General features: G+C 53.1%; 1 protein-coding gene across 15 annotated transcripts in view; it reads left to right on the plus strand.

Annotated features, from left to right (window-relative positions):
• Positions 1-21,173, plus strand: part of MYT1L (myelin transcription factor 1 like) — a 392,068-nt gene that overhangs the window by 134,581 nt on the left and 236,314 nt on the right. For all 15 annotated transcript variants that reach the window (XM_032353449.1, XM_032353451.1, XM_032353453.1 and 12 more), the window contains exon 3: positions 5,039-5,148. The gene's annotated coding sequence lies outside the window, so the exon portion shown is untranslated. The remainder of the gene's footprint in view (positions 1-5,038; positions 5,149-21,173) is intronic.

The following is a 21,173-nucleotide window of genomic DNA, read 5'->3' on the forward strand; positions in this document are numbered from 1 at the left end:
CAGCTCCCGCGCCGCAGCTGAAGCCGATCTCTGCCACTCCGCTCGGCCCCGAAACGCGTTACATCATGCGCTGTGGCACCTCGAGCTTGGGATCCTTACTAAAAGGAACTGAAATTAAGTCTTAGATTTCTCTAGAACAGCCCACGTGTGGTTGGGGAAGGAGCTGGGAATGGCCCACCTGAGACCTCGCCCCGGATCTGCTCTCACTTCCCACGGAAACTGGGCCGTCATGGAGACTTCTAGACGTCAGCGCCCACGTCTAAAAACGGAGGGTTTGACTAAACTGAACGATCGCTAAAATTACTTCCAGTTCTAACGTCCACTGACGCCAGAAGCTGCGCCAGCTTCTGCACTGGGAGCTGTGGCTAGGCCTCCGGGACAGGGCTCAGGGTTCACCGGCGGTCGCAGGCGCGGCAGACCTGACCAGGTAGAGCGGTCGCTGGCGATGGCCGCTGGGGGACCGCTGGGGGCCGCTGGTTCAGAAGCAGCCTCTCCTCCCTGATGTGACCCTGATTGGCCTTTGTTTTAATTGCCTCCGTCTTTAATTGCTTTTCTATATCATTTTGCTTAATTTGGAAGAATTTTTTTAATGAGCTTGAATGATCTAATTGAGCCTAAATGTGATTTCCTTGTAGCATTGTTTATTGGTGTGTAAACAGTCAGCAGATCCCAGAACCAGCCAAATACAGTGGGAGCTGGGAATGGTGTATCTCTGGGGGAAGTTCAAGTTGCTCGTAATTATTCTGCGACCTCGGAAGTATAGTTTTTTTCACTGAATTTATTAATCATTCTTTACAGCAGTTGATACATAACTTTTTGAAAATTCTAATAGATATTAGAAATTACCGTGTTTTTCAGGGTGTTTGGGGTTATATGCATGTTACCTGAGGTTGCTTTGGCGATGTTAAGCAATTAGAAGCACAATAGATGAAAAGTGAGACTCTTCTTAGTCCTCTGAATCACTGTCTCTCCGGAGAGGAGCCCTGTTAGCCGTGGGCGGGCGTGCACTCCGGAAGGTCTTCTGCACGTCGACATGCGTGTGCGTGTCAGCCACGGATCAGTAAAGGTGTGCACGGGTGGGGCTCATGGTCCGAGCCGCTCTGTAGTGTCAACTCTCGTGCTTCAGCACGGCGACCCGGCCCAGTCACCACAATGGACAGTCCCACATGGTTACTCGTAATGATGTAGCCAGCCCGCCACGGACAGTTTTCGCTTTGGTCGCGTGCGGAACTGCACTGAGCGGTCACCTGTGTACCCATTAGATGCGACTATAACATGTCGGGAGGCACTAGGAGCTGCAGTTGTCAGGCGACGGTACAGACGTGAGTGTCACACACGGCCCAGTTCCGGAGGGTGAGGTGTTCCCCTCACGGCCAGGCAAGCCCGTGTGAGTCCTGTTCCTGGCCTCTCAGCACTCCCGCGGACAGGCGTACCCGCCAACAGCCTGTCCTCGGTGTCAGGGTCCCGCTAGCTCTCGCTGAGAGCCCGCAGTGGGAAAGGAGTTTCCTTTCCCATGTTGGTTTTGAGAGTCAGTGAGGTGCTGGCTTCTGATATGGGGGTGAGCATGGCCGGAGCCAGCAGCCAGAGGCCAGCTGGAGACAGACCACATGCGTGATGTTTTCATCCACGAAAGCTCCACATTACCAACCGCGTTTAGGAAATCCTCACTTGTTAACGTGCTGGAGTCAGGGTCCCACACGGAGCGGAGCCGTCCCGCACGGGAGGCTGCACACGAGGTAGAGTTGGAAGTCTTCATTCTCAGAACACATGGCAGCACTCAGAGGGACGGGGGTTTGGGGCAAACGTGCAGCGGTTTACATGAGAAATGTGTGGTGAGGACGCGCACCCATGTTTAAAAACGCAGAGAAGGAGGGTTCAGAGCCCGCGTGTGGCCCGACGTCCTGCGGCTTCATCCGCTCACCGACGAGGCCGCACGCTCTCACCTCTCCTTCCTCATCATCTTTGTCTTCCGACAACGATCTCTTGTTTTACTCTGAAAAACTGAAATCGGACCCGTTCCAAGTCTCATCACCAGCTAGACACTGAGCATGTTCTAAAGCAAAGAACACAAGCCAGGGCGTGGGTTTATTCAATTGTCTTGAATTTGGCACAAAGGGAAGCACCGCCTCTACTCACGCAGGAAAGACGGACGGAGAGCCCACGTACAAGCAATTCAGTCATCTCAGCGCCGTCCCTGGTGGTGCGATCTCATTCTCCGGGCGGGCGGGCAGCTGCGGGGAGCACACACGGGGCCAGGCCGGAGCCCGCCTGCGGTCACTGCACACACTCGTCCCCTCACATCAAGCACACTGAAGACCTTCTAGAGAGAGTTCTGCCTGTTTGAGCGCATTGAGCATGGGGCGCGGGGAGCAAACAAAACCAGGTCATGGGCCTTTGGAGTCCTCCCCGGAGACCCACCTGAGCCTCTGCGCCCGCCGACTGGGAAGGATTCACCCCCTCCTGCTTCATTAGGGACTGTCTGGTTCCTACCGCTCGATGTTGTGAGTCAGAGGAGCGGCACTGTCAAAACATGTCCCTCACATTTTAACCAGTCTCACACAGAACTTCCAGGAGAAAGGAAAGGCAGGAGGCATGTCCTCTGATAGAGAATCCTGTAGCGGAAACGCAGATTGCCAGAGAGACCCCTGTATGTGTCATTTAAACAGGACCGAGTGAATCGGAAGGTCTCTTTGACATAAAGGAACCTCAGGAAAGCGATGACACAGGGACAGGTCACCAAGACCAAGGACCTGGCGGCTGCTGGGGACATCGCAATGGCAGGTCAGACGCACCCGGGCAAGAGGTCCACGCCCACCTGTGGCCAGGCATCGTGCAGTGGGAAGGCGTTGTCGGGTGATTCCTGCTGCCACTTAGCCGCCATGCGAACATGTGGATGACACGCGACTGTCCGCACACAAGACAGGAATGTGCGCTGCTCCTGCGAACAGTCCCCTGGCTGGGGGTGTCTGTCCGGTGCCAGAGCAAGGCAGGGGACGTCGGTATTCTGCTTTGGGGGAGTTAAAGGAAATACTTTTCATTCTTGTCCTGGCCCTGTCATTGCCTGAAAGAGAACCTGAATTCAGAGAGTTTCAAAGGCCCCAAAGCATTCACACCAGTACTAGCTGACACGGCTCCTGCTTGTCCAGAAATCACGTGTAAGCCGGACGGTCTGCAGGTTCACAAATACTGCATGAACATGATGACTATATTTTTAAACGATTGTATTATCATTTCAAAACCGTAACATCAAGCGTCTACGTACCTGCCTTAGGAGAATCCGGTGGAAAGAGCCAGCGTGGGTTTCAGGAAGTCGCGATCATGGGGCTGTCTGCAGGACCCACTAAGCACACGTGGGTCCTCAGCCCTGTGTCTAGCGGCTGAGCACCCATGCGTGCTCACCACTCCGTCATGCAAGGGTGAGTGCTCCGCACGCTGAGCGGAGTGAGCAGGGTGCAGGGCTGAGGGCGCACGAGACGCTGCTGTCCGTCCCCACAGACGCTCCCCTGCAAAGCCAGGGGCCGGAAGGGGGTGTGTCTGATGTGAGGAGGTCGGGGCACCTGCTTCTGTCACTAGAAGTTAAGTGCACAGACCGTACTGTGCATAAAAGAACGGTTCGTGTCGAGAAGACTTTCCTGCGTTTATATCGTGCGCCCGTGTGTGTGTGTACACGCGTGTGGGTGTGTGCGTGTGTGTCTATTTGTGTGCGTTCTGAGCACAGGCAGTCAGGAAAAGACCATAAAACACATTGTTCTCCTCAAAGATTTTCTAGGAGAGACGTCTCTGGGCTGCCGTATATGAAACTACGGGTCATAATTTGTATTAAAAGTTAGTGTACCTAAAAACATTACATGAGAATTCCAAACTAATGATTCCTGACTTTGATCTGCAGAAAAACACACTCGCTCTCATTTTGTTTTTCAACCTTGATTTTTCAGGGTACTTTTAAAACCTTTCTAGCTCCTTGTACACATTTCCAAATTATTCTGTTCCTTCTATGTTTGTTTTGGTAAATTCTTAGTAGGGAAAATAATGACGTTCGCTATGGTTGCATTGTATAGGCTGCCCGTGGATTTCCTAGGAAATGGCGTGCTCTTATTCCAAACCCCACTTGCCGAGCACGCCGAGTGTCTCCTTCATTGTGAGGTAACGCGCAGTACAGTATCTTTTAGAGGATTTATGGTAACGCTGCGGAATGTAGCTGGTGGGGAGCAGCGCCGAGCCCTGGGGCTCTCTTCATTTGCCTGACACACTTCACTGCTGCCCATTAACACTTCTCTGTTATTGCCACAGACTCGACTTAATGAGCTTCTCTGAATTTGGAGGTTTGCACCAGAAACAATAGCTTTACAACGGGAGACACCTAGCTCTCCTCCACTTTCTGATATTCTGTCCCTCTATTTTTGTAAACAAATAAATTATCTCCTTGACAGTGGAGTATGAAATGACCTGGGCATTTTCTTTTCCAGTTAGAACAGTCAGTAATTCCTAGTCCAGAGACAAGAGTGCAGAAAACCCGGATAGAGAGTTAATAAATTCCAAATTTGCATTAATGAAGATAATGTCTTTTGCTGTTCTTCCCCTAAAATAAAATGGAGTTGACATCTAGAAAAACCCTTGCCATCAACAGACTGCGTTCTGTTATGAGTGAAATCACATTATTTCCAAGAAATAGTTACACATCTCAAATATTTCTCACTTATTAAATTGTTTCTTAATTGCATCCCAGTGTTAAAGAGGCAGCAATCCCACAACTGACTGGTAATCGGCCAGTGCGAATGTTCTGTGCACCGAGGTTCCCTTCACACGCACCCGTGCGTCCAAACCGGTTACAGATCGTGCATTTCAAAGTAACTGAACTGCATGTTTAAAAGCGTTTCCTACTTGTCCGCCGCGGCCTTTCCTGCCGAGGCTCTGAGTGAAACGTGAGTGTGAGAACACGCGTCCTCATGCGCTGCTCCGCACTACCGTGGAGCTCCCTGTCGTAGGGCCGGCCCTGCCCCTCCAGTGAGTGATGTCGCCCTGTTGTTTTGTCTTCTAGAAAATGAACCCAAGGGAGACTTGGTGAAGTCACGTCGAGGGGCATCTCCAACCCTGACCTCCTGAGGAAGCAGATCGGATCCAAGGAGCACCCCGGGCGACCGGCTGCAGGTACTGGCGGCGGCAGCTCTAGGGGGCGTGGACGGGCGTCCTGTCCCCTGGGTCCTCCTCATTTGCTGCTCCAAATGGCCACTCTTCCCAGCTTCCTGGTGCTTCCCGGCTTCTGGGGGAGAGTTAGAAGTTCTGTCGCACACCACCTCCCGCCAGACAGTCCATGAGGACAAGAGCCGCTGGCAGTTATGTCAGATGAAGGCTTTGTTACTCTCCCAGTGACGCTGCATCGCTGGGGTGAGCTGTGTGTCCCTCTGGGCGCTGTGAGGCGTCCTGGGGGTTGCGAACGGGGACACAGTGGCACTGGGACCCTCAAATGGAAGGGCTTCATTTCAAGTCATTGCTAAAAACCCCACACTTGCTGCAGAAGGAAGGGCTTTGTGAAGTTCATCCGTTGTGGTTTGGAGAGTAGGGGTGGGGTTGGGCTGGTTGCTGCCTGGGCAGCACGTGTGTATTAGAGACGCTCATGAGCTGGAGGTTGACATGATTGCAATGTGAGCAAAATCTCACCCCTGCAAAGTCTTTACTTCTGAATGCGTACACGGAACTGATGTCAAAAGCTCTGGTATTATCTTCTCAATACCCGCATTCAGGAGTCCATTTTGCACATGTTCCTTTGCTGGAGAAACTAAGAAGACTCTGGCAGGATGGTCATTTCTTAGGAGGCTCTATGAGGGAAACTCCGGCATGCTGTTCAAGGTTCACTGTGCGATAGTAATTCGCCCGTCTGCCGGCTCCCCATTTGCCTGTCTGATGACAGAACTACTCACTGCGCTGTGGAAATCAGGGCAGGCGTTGGTTTCCATATGCCGCAGCCCTGTGGGTGCTGCTGTCTCTACGGGTTTCATGAACTAGCGTGGCAGGTCACCGTTGCTCTGATTGTTCTCTAAGCTCTACCCCGTTCCCTTTCCCTGAAGAGCCCGTCGCACCCATTGGTCTGGTTTGGGAAAGGCATTATGGTTAATCACCATTTCCCTGGAGTTTTTAAAAACCTATTCAGCCGAGCTCTGTTAAAGTCCTACTTGACTCTGAAGTCGGTTAGCGTTTCCGGCAGACACAGGCTGTGTGGTTCTGTCAAATCCCGTCGCGTTTTGGTCATATGTTAAAGAATGTTTGATGGAATATTTCACCTGGGTCTAATTTTCAAATGTGGATTCGTTGAATTGGCCTTTCTGGCTTGGAGTTAAATATCTACATCGAAATGATGGTCACCAGTGCAGGGTCCTATGACGCATTTAAATGCGGATCTCGCCATGAATTCGCAAACGAAACAAAAAGGAATAAGCCAGTTTTCAAAGAGAAATCCATGTCTACACCCAACAGACTGGGCCTCGAGTGGGCTCCTCGGTTGAGGGATAGCAGTGACAGTGGCCGGGCAGGTGGCGGGACTCGGTCAGGGAAGGTAAGGAGAGTCTGCCTGTCCTCTTCTCGCGTCTGTCGCCATCACCAAGCAGGCCCTGGAGCTGCGTTGTCTCTGGGTGGGAGGGGCCCGAGGCAGCCCCCTGACCGCCCCGGGCCGTCCGGTGGCAGTAATGGCAGCAGGGGCACAACTGGCACGTGCGGGACTGACGCCGGTCTCTCCCCAGCAGAGCGTTGGTGACCCCACGCCTGACGTCCGCGCGGGAAAGCTCTGCGAAGCCCAAGGAACACGTGCATGTGCCCTCTGTGATTTCCGGAGAGTTCTTCTCCGCGCTCTGGCCCTTTACAGAGTAGTGTTTGGTCCTGAGGGGATAATCAGCCCGTCCTCACTATGGGTATGTCACAAGCACAGGCCCCTGGGTGACGAAATAAGGCGGCGGGTTGAGACAAGCAGGGAAGCCTTCCAGGGTGAAAATACTCGTGTGTGAGCGCAACGGTCTATGAGCGAAGTCCGTGCCGTCACACGACCACCAGAAAACAGAAGTCCGTAAGCCATCATTTGCATCGATCGAGGTCACAGACTCTTTCCGTAAACGTCCAGACGGTAAGCACCACTGGCTCTGTGGGCCCAGCGGCAAGGACAACCCTGCCGTCGTGATAGGAGAACAGCCACAGACCATATGGAACAAACGGGCCAGGCCGTGTTCCAATAAAACTTTATTTACAAAGTCAGCAGCAGGTGGGCTTGGCCCTCAGCCGGTAGTTTCCAACCCATAGTAAATACCTAAATTAAGACGTCCTCGATAACCACAGTCATTTTTGGAATATAACTCTTATTCTCTTCTCAAAATTTATGACTTGCGAACTCACACAATAGTGTCTAAAATTATTGTCCGCTGGCACGTTGCTGCACAGACAGACACGCTGCTAAGTGCGAGCGGATTGTCTGGATGGGGCTGAAAGAAGCTGCGAGATTCTCTCTCCGCAGAAGTCAGGGCAGAGCACAGGAAGGCTGTGAGAGTGGAAGCAGAAAACAGGCCCCGAGCATCTTCGGGTCCACGCCCATCTGCCCGCCAAAAATATCTTTAAATTATCTTGAAAACTGTATGGATGTAAGATCTAATGTAAACCAACACACGCAGGTACTGCCCACCTGGGCATACCCGGGGGGCAGGAGTCAGACCCTGATGCCGAAAGAGCGCTAATGCCCGGGGCGCTCAGAGGTGCTGGTGTGTACGCCTCCGTGCAGGTCCTGGGCTTAGGACAGAGCAACACCCACAACCTCACAACCTCGTAACACATGAGCCGTTCGGTCTGCCTTCCCACGCGCCCTGTAACTCCAGAAAGACTCACAGCGAGCCAGGGGGCTGGAATGCTGACCACAAGACAGGATTTTCTAAAATCGCCGTAAATTTTACATCAGAAGCCCCATGAAGGGATTAATCTTGAAGAAGACTTTAATGATGCCATAGACTATTTTTAAAGGGCTATCTTCTGTGTGTCTCCAACTTATCTAGTTTGGGTGTGAATTAGTAGTATAAATCATTTAGTTAAAATGCAGAATGTTAACCGATACTTTCCACTGAAACAATTTGCTACAATGCATGTATCTTTAAAGCAGCACTTCGACAGTTAATAAATTATTTCAGAAGAGATCAGGAGAGAATGCAGGGTAGAAATTGGTAGAAACACTAGTCACAGACATGGGGCAGTCAGTTGCCCCCAGTAGTTAAGAAAGGAGGGCTCTGTTAGTTTCACATGCAGTCAGCGTTGGGCAGAAATTTGGGTAAAAAGTTGGAAGCAACCAGACCAGGGAGCAAATCCCGATCCTGCCGCACTATCTCTGTAACTTTGGAAACGGTGCTTAACTCCTGAAATCTGAGCCTCAGTTTCCCTGTAAGTAAAAGGGGCATAATATAGAGTTTCTTCTTAATAGGACCATTATAAAGATCAACTGATGTACAAAGTCTATAAAGCAGTGAATTTAGTCATTGAAATGGAACATATTTTTTAGTATGTCAGGCACCTGTGCTGTTTTTGAAATGGACAGTGGGCTACCTTTAAATTGCAGACAGAGGTCCCTGATTCCCTTTCAGACTGGGACTCCCTGAGGAACAGCATTACCGAGAACATCTCCTGGTTCTGGGGTCTGGGGGTCAGCATTAGAAAGGGAAAGGGTCGAGGTGGATCCAGGCTTTCTGAGCTCTGGGAACAAGCTCTCGGGAAAGCGAGAGCTGCCGGCAGACAGCCAAGCCATGAGCGATCCAGAAACATCACTTCTGGATTTGACGTAAAACACAGTCAGGACGTCCCTCTCCATCTTGGCTCATGCATCCGAAGGTTTGGTGCCAGCCTGGCATTTGGAGCGTGGGTGTTCTGACACGGAGACATGTCCTGTCCACCCCCCAGCTCTTGGCATCCTGCTGGCCGTGTGCCTCGGGCTGCTAGCGTTGGTTTCACCAGGGAATAAGTGGATTATTGCGCCGTGTGAAGACGTGTTATCGTGTGTTTGTAACACAGAGAAGCTGAGAGAGAACAGCCACGAGTGCATGTTCTGAGATGTGAGAAGTAGGAGCCGCACTCTCTGTGCTGTGTCCCAAGGTCATGCAGTGAAGGTGTGAAATGTGTGCATATGTACACACACGCATGCACACGTACACACATGGATTGTGTGTGCACACGAACAACACATATATGCACACATACACGCCCCCCCACACATATAGACATGCACACATGCACATACATTTACGTGCATAGACATACGCATGTACATACACATGTATACAGACACATGCATGTATGTGATGTATGGGTATATACATGCACACACACGTTCACACACATGCATGTTCACGTACATATATACATCTACATACATATATACACATGCGCATGCACACCTGTTTTTGTTGGGTTTTTTGTTTTTTTACTGGGGGTCAAGGGTGGCAGGAAACTACTTCTCGCCGTATGTCGGTATTTTCCACTTACTTCCCTGGTGTGTGCGTTTAGTCCTACCTTAAATGAAGTACGGTGCGTCCACTCAAGGCATCACCTTTGGCCTTTTCCACCAAACACACCACTCATGGAGACGCTTACGAGGAGTCAGACCTCACTTTTCTTTGCTTGGCCCCACAGCATCTTGCAAAATGCCCACTCGTGAATCTGAACATGGCCATTTGTTTTCTTGGGCAGTTCTGGTTCTGTGTTTCTCATAGATAAAGGCAGAGGGAATACAGTTAACGGATATTTAAAGGTAACAGATGCCTAACTTTTAATGTGATGAATTGTTTAATGTGATGACCTGTTCAATGACTGTCATAGTCCAGTCACCAGCCAGTCACATAAATGTGTGATTTTGTGCATTTATTCAACTCATTTTTGAGTTAACTACATGCCCAACATTACAGATATGAAAAATGGAATTACAGAACTCTGACACCAAGTTGTTTATGCTTAACCGTCTAATGGGCAGGGGTGCACATCTACCAAAACGAAACAAACAAAACAAAACCATGAGAAGAGCTAGAAAAGTGGGATGTATAACGCAGGTGATTCAGCCTCCAAAGTGGGCAAGTGTAATATCCTGGAGATAGTATTCCTGGGGAAGGCAGGTAGGATTCTACAGAATTAATCGGGGCCATACTCCAAGGGTGCCTACCCAGTTTTCCAGTCATGTGGGTATTTTAGACTTAACACCAGCGTCTGGAGACCCAGAGTCTGGGAGGGGAAGCAGGAAAGTGCGTGGGCCCTGAGTTCGGGGTAAGTGCTGTGGACAGTGGGCCCTGAGTTCAGGGTAAGTGCTGTGGACAGTGGGCCCTGAGTTCGGGGTAAGTGCTGTGGACAGTGGGCCCTGAGTTCAGGGTAAGTGCTGTGGACAGTGGGCCCTGAGTTCGGGGTAAGTGCTGTGGACAGTGGGCCCTGAGTTCGGGGTAAGTGCTGTGGACAGTGGGCCCTGAGTTCGGGGTAAGTGCTGTGGACAGTGGGCCCTGAGTTCGGGGTAAGTGCTGTGGACAGTGCGCCCTGAGTTCGGGGTAAGTGCTGTGGACAGTGGGCCCTGAGTTCGGGGTAAGTGCTGTGGACAGTGGGGACTATGGGTAAGTTTAAGGGAGGGAGGCAGGAGCTGACCTTCCCCTGATGGAGACCTGGGAAGGTGGATTCAGGAGCCAGAACAGAAGGTCTGTTGTGAGTCTCAGCCAGGGCCGGGCTGGTTGGGACGAAGGTGCAGAGGTGTGTGTGCAAGGGAAGGAGAAATGCGGGTGCGGCGTGCCACCACGGGGGGGGGGGGGGGCGTGACTCAGAGCACCCAACAGCTTGGCCCTGACGGCAGGGAGAGGCCCTCTGCTCTGACTCCTAGAACCGCAGTGTTTTCACCTATAAAACAGCTTCGCGGGGTTGTTGATGACACGGGAACAGCACCCGCGGCATGCAGAGCCCCGCGCTGGCACACAGCTCAGGTTCTTTACGTAGTGGTTACTGTTGTTATTATTCCTAAAGAACCAAGACATCCTTGCTTCGTCATAAAGATTAGGGCAGGAGTGATCTGGTCTACATCCGTGCTGCGCTTTCTGCTACTCAAATCAAAGGGCCTCACTCCGCGCGCAGCCGGCAGGACGGAGGAAGCGCTCACGAGCCGATGTAGAAAAGTTTCGAGGAAACTTTGTAGAAAAGTTTCGAGGATACTTTGTAGAAAAGTTTCGAGGATACTTTGTAGAAAAGTTTCGAGGATACTTTGTAGAAAAGTTTCGAGGATACTTTGTAGAAAAGTTTCGAGGAAACTTTGTAGAAAAGTTTCGAGGAAACTTTGTTACAGGAAAAAGCAAGATGCGGAAGAGAAGCAGAAATATGAACACACGTACAGATATTTGCTTGTATTTGCATAAAAATTCTAAAAGGGCAGACAAGAAGCTAATAGAAATGTTTACGTGAGTAGTTACTACACAGAAACCGGCAGGTCTGGGGGCCTCTCTTTTATTTTCTTGCCCATTCTCTGTGCATTAATATTTAACCATCCACATGGGAGGAAGGAGAGACGGGCAGGGGAGTGGTGGGGGGAGGGACGAGCGGGGATCCACAGCAGGAACAGGAGGGAGCGAGACACGCGGGAGGGAGCAGAGACTGTCCTCTGCGGCCCTGGTCCCAGCACAGGCACGGCCCCCCGCACCGGTCCCCGTCCGCCCCTGAAACCCTCCCAGGGCACTTCCGTCTTACACAGCAACGGAGAATCGACATCATTGCTTATTCACTTACTCAGTAAGAGTTATAATGTAAAGTCTAAAGTTTTAAAAAGAGGGTGTTTTCTAACACAACCCTCAGGAAAGCAGCCTGGCCGAGAAGGCGGGGAAGGACAGCAGCCGCAGGAGAAAGTCTTCGGGTGGCGGAGGGGGACGGCCGGACAGCCGCGAGACGGTGCGGACGGGGGCATCTGCGGGGAACCTGCTATGGATAACTGGACGACATGGAAATGGGAATATATATTTTATGATTGAAACAATATTAACTTCCTTTTGCATTAAAATTACACTTAGCTTAGGGAGGAGAATGTGGTTTTTCTCCCTAAGGGGTAAATTTTGGGAATTTAGGTAGGAGTGGTCATGATGTCTGCAGCCCACTTTCAAATAGTTCAGAAATCCACGTGCATGTAGGGGTGTGTGTGTCTGTGTGCTTGTGTACGTGTGCATGTGTGTGTATCCATGGGGCGTGTGTGTCTGTGTCCATGTGTACGTGTGCATGTGTGAGTGTGAAAGTGAGCACGTGCGGGTGTGTGTGTGTGGCACTCGGCAGTGCATATACTGTGGTCCATGAAAGCACGGGGGACCCTACTGCACCCAATTTTCTTGAGTATTTATTCCTCAAACATTCATTAAAAATGTCACAAACAGAAGGCCATGTGGCGGGGGTGCTCAGTCCGTTCAGTGTCCGACTCTCATTTCGGCTCAGGTCGTGATCTCAGGGTCCTGGGATCCGGCCACATGTCGGGCTCCCCGCTTCATGGGGGATCTGCTTTCCTGCTGCTCCTTCCCCTGCTCGTGCACATACTCTCTCTAAAATCAACAAATAAATCTTTAAAAAATAATAAAATGTTACAGTCAAAGAGTAGAACTCACAGTCTCCTCTGAGACTTCAGCGAAGGCAAACGATCTTTGGGGCAGGGTGGTCTGCGCCCTGCCCCCGGTGACCCAGGACAGTCGGCCCACCGTCCCCGGGGGACGCAGCTCTGAGTCAGCTGACCGGCTCCGAAAACCCGTGACTTAGAGCTGGCGAGAAAGTGGCCTCCGCGCGGAGAGCTCTCCAAGCCCAGAGCACGGATGCACCGGAGCCGCCAACGAACTTGGAACACATGGTCCGTCCCGCTCCATGACGGTGCATTCGCTTGATTGTTTGGAATAAACCTCACTGTGACAGGATGCTCGGTGTGGTCCGTGGCGGACAAGGGAATGCTGTTGTGAGGGCCCAGGGGCAGGGAGTCCCTCCTTTCAAGCGACGGTGTGTGTGCTTTTCTGAAAAGTCCAGCTGTCGTCTGGCGACGGCTTATCTCTCTTCTCGCATACTCTGAAACCCTAAGCGAGATGTCAGCATCTTGGGAACACCGTGCTGCTTCAATTCGCTCTCGCACAGAAACAGAAGGGACTGTGGGTCGGTCAGTGCTTCCGGAGGGCACTGCTCTCAAGACCCCCGGGTCGCCAGGACAGGACAGTATGTAGAGCAGAACACACGCGTCATCAGCCCCTGGCTCGGGGTCAGGCACGGGGGACCTGGGAGCCACGCAGGCTGACAGGGAGCCGCACGAGGACGCCGTGACGCCCGCTTTGTTCCACACGGTGCAAACCTCCTTCACCCAGACAGCGCAGGACGTAGCACTGAAGGCACGAGGAAGTCAGAGCCTCAAGAGCTTCTTCCAAAGACCTAGAAAAGCCAGCCTGCCGGAAGGACGGAGGGAGGAAGGCGGAAGGAGGAATGGAAATAAAGTGCGGACCGCACTCTGCGAAGAAACAGATGAGCCAGCACAGCCTGCTTCGCTCAAATGCTCAAACACATCGCTGCATCATTATAGTAAAGCAAAATAACTCCCTAACTAGCCAAACTCTCACCAAGAAGGGCTAAATCCTGTTCACTATTCTCCATTCAGGATCCACAAGTCAATAATATTTACATAAAATATATGTGCATGTCTTTAAATTAGAGACGTCACCGTGTTTCCGTAGGCGTGGCCTTGAGGTCATGCTCCTTGCTTGAACAGTGTCCCATGTGTGGGGTTCCAGGACAGAGAATCGTCCACGCCTCCCCATGAGCAAGAGAAGCAGTAAGTTTGCTTTTCCCTTGTGCACACTGTAAAATGTATTCCTGCCTCCATGTCTGCTTCAGTACGTACCTCCGTGATCCCTTGACAGGCTGAGCCCAGGGATGCCAGCACGAGATGTCAGAGTCATTTTGTTTGTTTGTGTTGTTTTATTTTTTGCTTTTCACCATTGAAAGCAGAGGATATAAACTATTTTGGTTATAAATCCTCCTTCAAGCGCTTTGTCAGCAACTCGCAGCTAATGATTTGCTCTCACAGAAAATGAAAGTACCTGTATCTGGGGCAGGTGGGGTAAGAGGTGGCCCTCCCAGCGCATGGGAGGACAGAAGCAAGGTCCCTACACCCCCAGACTCGGACAAGTGGCAGAGCAGAGACCCCCCCCCCCCAAGCGCCGGTCAGAGTGGTGATCTGCAGAGCCACTGGAGTGCGCTGGGCTGCCCCAGTGTTTGTCAGATTCAGCACCACCGACGTCGTCAGGACACACCAGGGGTTGAACAGGTGAACTCAGAAATCCAGCCAGAGACCACACCACAAGCTCACTGCTTACTCATCTCCTGCATGAAGCCGACCGGGCAGCCCCTCCACCTGTGACTATGACATCGGAAATGTGTGGCCTTCCCGAAAGCAGTGGCCTGTGCAGGGCTTGTGCAGTAGGTTTGGGGCCAGGCTGACCCGTTCCCAATCCTACCTGGAGAGAAGCTGGGGAGTCCAGACCCCTGACCCCAGCTGGCAGGCCGAGCCTGTGTGTGCTGCCCTCCCTGGGCAGGTCAGCGAGGCCACCACCATTGGGACCGTCCAGCAACACAGGCCACACGTTGCCCACCAGGAAGGGACAAGGAGCTGCTGACCCAAGTCTCTGGGTCCAGCTGTCGCTTCTCCCTCAGACACCTGTAGACAGATTCTCCCCCAAAGGCCAGTCTGGGAACACGGAAATGGTGAGTGTGAGTCCGTCCCCGCGTGTGCCTACTTCTGAAACCACACCCAGCCCCGAACCACGTTCTCAGGAGTGGCCCCAGGACCATCCTCAGGAGCGCCACGTTGGCTGTTTTCCCACAGATACGTGACCTCCGCTGAAGACCTTCATGTCAGGGTTTCTAGGAACAGGGCCTGGATATAAAATGTCTAAGAGCCCGCAGAGTCTGATGTACGCTGAGGAAGGGCTGCGGCCCTAGAGCAGAGCCGCATCTCTGAGCCGGCGCGTCCCTGCCTGCCAGGCTCCCTGGAGGCTGGCTCTCCCCTCGGTGGCGCTTCGTTCCCAGGGCCCAGGGAGACTCTGCACGCACACTTGCCTCTAATTCCGTCACCTGTGACCTGGCGAATACAAGTACTCACCCTTCTCTTTTCTCGAAGATTGGGTTTGTTTGCGTTTTGTGTTCCTGGTGGTGGAAGGTTTAACGCACGCACAGTGCTTGTGAGCCTTGATTGTGCGTCCTGGAGCTCTGAGGACGGCGGCCTGTTCCCTGGACCCCCCGCCCCGCTTGCCTCCCCACAAGTGAGCACTCTGAACCAAAGTCACGTCCGTGCATGACTGCATCCAGAAGCACTTCCGTCGGGATTTCTAGAGTATAAAGCCTCTTTTTGTAAAAGCAAAACCCCATCTGAACCTCGTCATCAAATATCTGGTGAGGATCTAAGTTCCCAGATTGTCTCACAAATTTATAGTTCGTGTGAGTCAGAATCCAAATCAAGCCCACGGCGCATCTTGTTGAGATGCGACCCTGCGGCCTTGCCTCCGGAGCCTACCATCATGAAACTGGGCCTCTCTTCTCGTGGGGGGAACCCGTGGTCTAGTCTCTGCTGGCTACATCCTTGCGGTGTTGGTTAATCTGTCCATCTGTCCCTCCGGCCCTGTGTCTCCTACAAGCTGCTGGCCAGACTAGGGCTCCGTCAGGCCAGTCCCCTCTGAGCAATGCTACGCTGGTCCGTGGGTACCTGAGCTGGGCAGGTTACTTGCCTGACCCTCTATCAGAGAGTAACCCGCCAACCTTTTCGCCTGATGGTTGAAAACGGTGCCTGTCGGTGTGTGTCGCCTCCGTCCATCATTGCGTCAGGCGGACGGGAGTAATCTACGGCGTCGTCCTCACTTACGAGGAAGAGCGCTTCCATAAAGAAAACGCTCCTTCTTCAAGTATTGGCTCCTTGTACACAAAACAGACTAAATTCTTCCATCACTTTACCCCTTTCCCATGATGATACTCTTCTCTTTCAATGAGGATTATAAATTCTAAGAAGTGAAAAGACATTTATTGGAGCAAAAATCTGGTATCTCATGAGGTTTGGCTTCTGTTTGCACAGCTTACAGAGTCTTTTTTATGCACATACTCACAGAGTTGATGGAAAAATAAGGAGGGGCGTTTTCTGGAGGAGAGGGCTGTGGGGGCGGTGCTGTGGCCACAGGCACGACCTCACGTACACCTGCCAACGGCCTCGTGCGGTTGAGACGAGGGGCGTCTCTTCCGCCACCGAGGAGCCCCGGGCTGGCTCCCCCGCGCCCGTCCGGCTGGAGGTGCAGCCCTGCTCCAGCGCCGGTGGCCCCGCGTCGCAGACCTTTAGCCGCACTCACTCCCTGCTTCTCCCTGCTTCCCGCTTGCTCCCAAGAGACGGACGAGAGAACACCAGCGGCGCAGAGAAGAGCGGCCCGACAGAAACGCTAGCCGTCCCTGATGTCGTGGAGGCACGGAGGCAGGCCAGGTAGAGCTTCAGGGTTTCTAAAGGTCATCCGGACGGATCTGAAGACTGTGGGGCTTCAGCGTCTAGAAGTAGCTCCTGGCTCTCCCGTGCTTGCAGGAGAAGGGCTTGAGTCCACAGCAACGTGCAGGGGAGCAAATGCCCACCGGTGAGAGCGTCCTGCACTGGCGTTAGCTCCGAGTGGCCCCGGCATCTCGGCAAGGGTGTGCAGATAAACAGGGGCCGGCCCCAGGCACCTGGCCTTCAGCGTTCCCTGCAAAAGGAAGCCAGGCTTGGATGCCTGCTGTACGGGGCCCGAGGGGACTGTCCTCAGCGGCACATCTTTCCCCTCCGTCTAATGCACACCTGAGCAGCTCATGAGAACCCTCTCTCGCTGCATCGGTGCAGGCCGCTGAGTGTAGGCGCCGGCGAGGGGAGGAGCCTGAAGGAACCGTCGCCCTGGGATGCGGAGGCCGTTCAGAGGAGCCGTTCGCACAGCATGGTACGCAGACCACCTGTCTGTTCTGTTCAGGCCATTGCCATGGACAGACAGGCCCGTGATCACCACGCATACCATTATCTGCTTCCATGAGCCCTTTGAGGGGCGGACATCCGAACTTGCCTGGCTTTGGGGCAGTAGCTCTCCGCGGCACCCGAGCGGGCCCTGTTGGTTTGAGACGGGAGCAGGTGAACTCCTCCTTCCCGTCTCTCGGGTTTCCGCTCGATTCCTCTCAGCACGAAGGCTGCTTTGGTTGGCTGAGCCCGGTCCCAGGACAGTGGTAACGATGGAACGCCCTCTAGGTCAGGGTGCCAGTGGCTGGGTCCTTCAGCACCAATGCCCTCTGCCCCAGGTGCTTCCGTGGGACGGAGGCCATGGCTCCTCCTGCTCTGTCACCTGTCAGTGAGAGACACAGGCGACGTGAATCACCACCACTCTCTGCCCAACCCTCCATGGTCACGGCAGGCCTCTACATGTGGTTTCAAGCACGTGTGTGCACAGTGTGTGCTGTGTATCCATGCGTGCCTGTGTGTGGATGTGTGTACCTGTGCACACCTGTGTGTACGTCCGTGGGCACTGTATATCCATGGGTACCTTTGTGTATACCTGTGTGCGTGCAGTGTGCTGTGTATCCGTGAGTACCTGTGTGTGGATGTGCGTGTGCGTGTGCACCCGTGTGCGCGCGTCCGGTGCGCCTGTGTGCGTGCATCTCGTGTGTGGCAGGGGACGAGCGGGAAGGGGGGCCAGGCCTGAGTGCACTGCAGCTGCGCGGTGCATCCATCCAGCTGGCGTCCGACGGTGTCCGAGCCTAGCGGAAGGCTCCTGCTCTCAGATGTGCGGGTGCGGGGAAGGGGACCGCAGAGCGACGTTTGATGTGCAGACGGGGCCCGCGGTGTGCACGTTTGATGGCCCCGGCGGGTTTCATGAGGAGCAGCCCAGGGATGACAAGCTGGAACGCGCGGGTTGCTGCTGAGGCCCGCGTGCCAAGCGTGCTGTTTCACACCTCCTCATGAATCTGCCAAACCTTCTCTTACAGACTTTTTTTCCCAAGAAACAACACAGGGAATAAGAAACTTTTTTTCTTCTTTTTTCATCTGATTGGCAAGAGGCACAGCGTCTTTAAGATCCGTCTCAGTGGCAACACTCCAAACCCCCCAGCTGTGGGCGCGGTGTGAGCCGGGGATGTTGCTCCGGCGCTGGCTCGTGGGACAGATGTGACCCGGAGATGTGGACCCCGGGGGCAAGAGCTCCGCGAATGCAGCCAGCCAAGCTTCCATGCCCCGGACCATGCGTGGCGTCTCCACGAGGAGATCACCGGAGAGAACAGAGGGTCGAGGCCAGGCCCCCAGAAGCAGAGTGAGGACCCGGTGCTGAGCCCCGTGCAGAGTCCCACGTGAGCCTGGCCTGCAGTCTGCGGTGTTGAGCCTCTGGGAGTCCACACTGTGGCCGTATTGAAAGAAAGAAAGCCCAGTGGGCTTTGAAGGGGGCACCTCCTCGACTCTGCTGGCTACAGAGTCCCAGAGACCAGCCAGGGCGACGACAGTGTCAGCAGGAAAAACAGTTCTGGAGCCGCTGCCGTGCTCTCTTCAGTTAAGTGAAGGCAAAGCAAAGCGTCTACATCCAGTAAGAAAACCAGAGAAAGTCCCAAGAAGGGGACGGCGGCACTTTCGCTCTTGTCTTTTCTCATTAGAGCAACACGCGCTCGCCTGAACTTCTCATGGACCCCTGACCTTGTCAATAAGCAAAGTTATTAAGAAAGAGTGCTCAGTCGAAACAGTCGTCGGCAAACCGGCACCGAGTGCAGTCCACTTCCCTCGAAGCGACAGGAGCGCCACGGAGTAAGGCGCCGACGTTATTAAATGGCCGCTTGGCGGAAGTCCAGTCCACGGGCAGACTCACTCCGCTTAATTACTTGGTAAAATTATGAGCCACCTGACATGTTCCTGTGGAAGTAACGAAGCCAAGTTATGAATAATAATAATGTGTTCTATCTAGACACGCCACTTTTCCTTTTCCCAGTGCTTTCGCTGACGCTCTGTAATTGCAGTATATGGTCTTAAAAACCGAGATGCAACCTAAAAACCAAACCAATGATTATTCTCACACCTTGACAGTGCACTGGCCCGCATTAGTATTTATTTCATAAAACTGTCTCTGAGTTCCCCACATCTGAGTGCAGGAGAGGCTGCGGCGATGGAGCCGAGCTCGTCCCGGGCTCACATCCAGCGAGACCCACGTTCTGTCCCAAGGATGGCACCATCCAGGGCCACTGTGCCTGCTTGGGACTGAGGGAAAGACAAAAGGCAAAAAAGAAAAAGCTATTTTGTTTTGTCTAGAGACCTACATCCAGCTAGAACCCACTTGTTTTTCCTCTTCTCGGGAGATGGTTCTGCCGCCCCGTGTCTCTACGGGTTCCCCAGGTGAGGGAGGACCTCCAGGGGGGTGACCCCATGTGACGTCAGGCCCCACCCCCCGGGAGTGCTGCTGGGGGGGTACCTCCTGTGACATCAGCCCTCCTCCGGCCGTGCCTGCTGGGAGCTCCTTGTGTGACGTCAGCCCCCCAGCACCTCAGAGCCGCCCCAGTGGTCACAGGCCATGGCTGGGTACCGCGCACCGCCGCACCCCACTCCCGGCCGTGGCTGGCTGAAGGACAGACATGAAAAGGAGCAACGCAGCGTTATGCCCCTTTGGAAAGGCTGGGGACGCTGGAATGGCTCCAAGGAATCGAGGGCAATAAGCGTCTACTTGATATTTAATTTTCAGGGCGGACCTGTTTTCCAGACTTGCTCATGAGTGTTGAATAGGCTGTTTCGCTGAAAATATTTTACATAAAAACAGGTACTTCTCAGTTTGTTTGCATGGGCTTAGGTAAACTGAGGGTAGACCAGTCTTTTTCGGCCGACTTTCCAGAGCCGGACACCTTCTCCCCCGCCCCCGCCCGCAGCAGGTGTCACAGACACGGCAGGAGACGGCATTTTCAGGGAACGGGCGTTCTGCCCGTGAAGCGCCGCTTTCTGCTCTCTGGTTCTTTGAGGCTCTGGCTGTGGCGCGTCAACGCCGGGACCGATGACGTGTTTCTGCCCCGACGGCTGGGTGCCGAGAGCTGCGTTACCCTTCAGGATAGTCGCAGCCCCCAGGAGCGAGCTCAGGGCTCGCAGACTTCAGTCTCCTGGGAGAGTTCTCCGGCCTGCTGATTCCAAATTATTTGTATTATACTAATAGGTTTTATTATGCAGTTTAGAAATTCACTTTGTATGAAAGAGCAGCACGTTTGAGGCAATACAAACATTTCGGAATGTACTTATTTATCTGTCTTTTCTGCACCAGACACCAGATACCCCCAATGTGAGTTGCTGGATATTCTCATTTGATCACTTTTAAGGGTCTGGAATTAGTATTTCTCTCCCTTTTATGAGCAAGAAAAGCCAGGCTTGGTGGGGCGGCGGGTGGCGCACAGATAGAAAGTAAGGAAACAGGTTTTGAAATGCCAGATGCCTGAAACCAGCACTCATTGGTGGGAGTGACACATCACGTAGACAGAAAATAAGACGGTAAAAAGCTGTTCTCAGAGCTGAAAGAGTGAGCAGCGCGGACCACCGAGGAGCCACTCCATGGCTGGTCACGGCCTCACACCAAAGAGCAGCAGAACGAGCTGTTGTGTCCAGCGGCCTCTGTCGGGGGACGCAAGGTTAGAAAGCGAAGGCAGTGCGTTGCAGCGGAGAATCAAGGCTTCAGAGTCAGACAGACTGGGTCAAACCCTGACGTCAAACGGAGGCCGTCTGGTTGGGTGAGTGTGACTTCCTAATAACGTAGGGGCGCGTCCCGCATTCCTGCCCTTGCCTGCGACACCATAAACCGTCAGAGTGAGGTGGGGATTCATGGAGAGAAAAGTGTTCCTGTCTTTCACCGCCTGTCTTAAAAAGTAGGATTTCAGAAGGACATTTGGGTCATGACCAGAGTTTCTGAGGATCACAGAATGGGACACCTGGGGGACTCGGCCTGTTGAGCCTCTGCCTTCGGCTCAGGTCATGATCTCAGGGTCCTGGGATCGAGCCCCGCATCGGGCTCCCTGCTCCGTGGGGAGTCTGCCCTTCCCCTGCTTGTGCTCTCTCTCCCTCTTTCTGACAAATAAATAAATAAAATCTTCAAAAGCAGAAAAAATGTTCTGAAGGTCACAGACTTGAATCATGTGGCCAAAAG

Source organism: Mustela erminea, chromosome 7 (assembly GCF_009829155.1).
Source record: "Mustela erminea isolate mMusErm1 chromosome 7, mMusErm1.Pri, whole genome shotgun sequence".
NCBI classification, from domain to species: domain Eukaryota; kingdom Metazoa; phylum Chordata; class Mammalia; order Carnivora; family Mustelidae; genus Mustela; species Mustela erminea.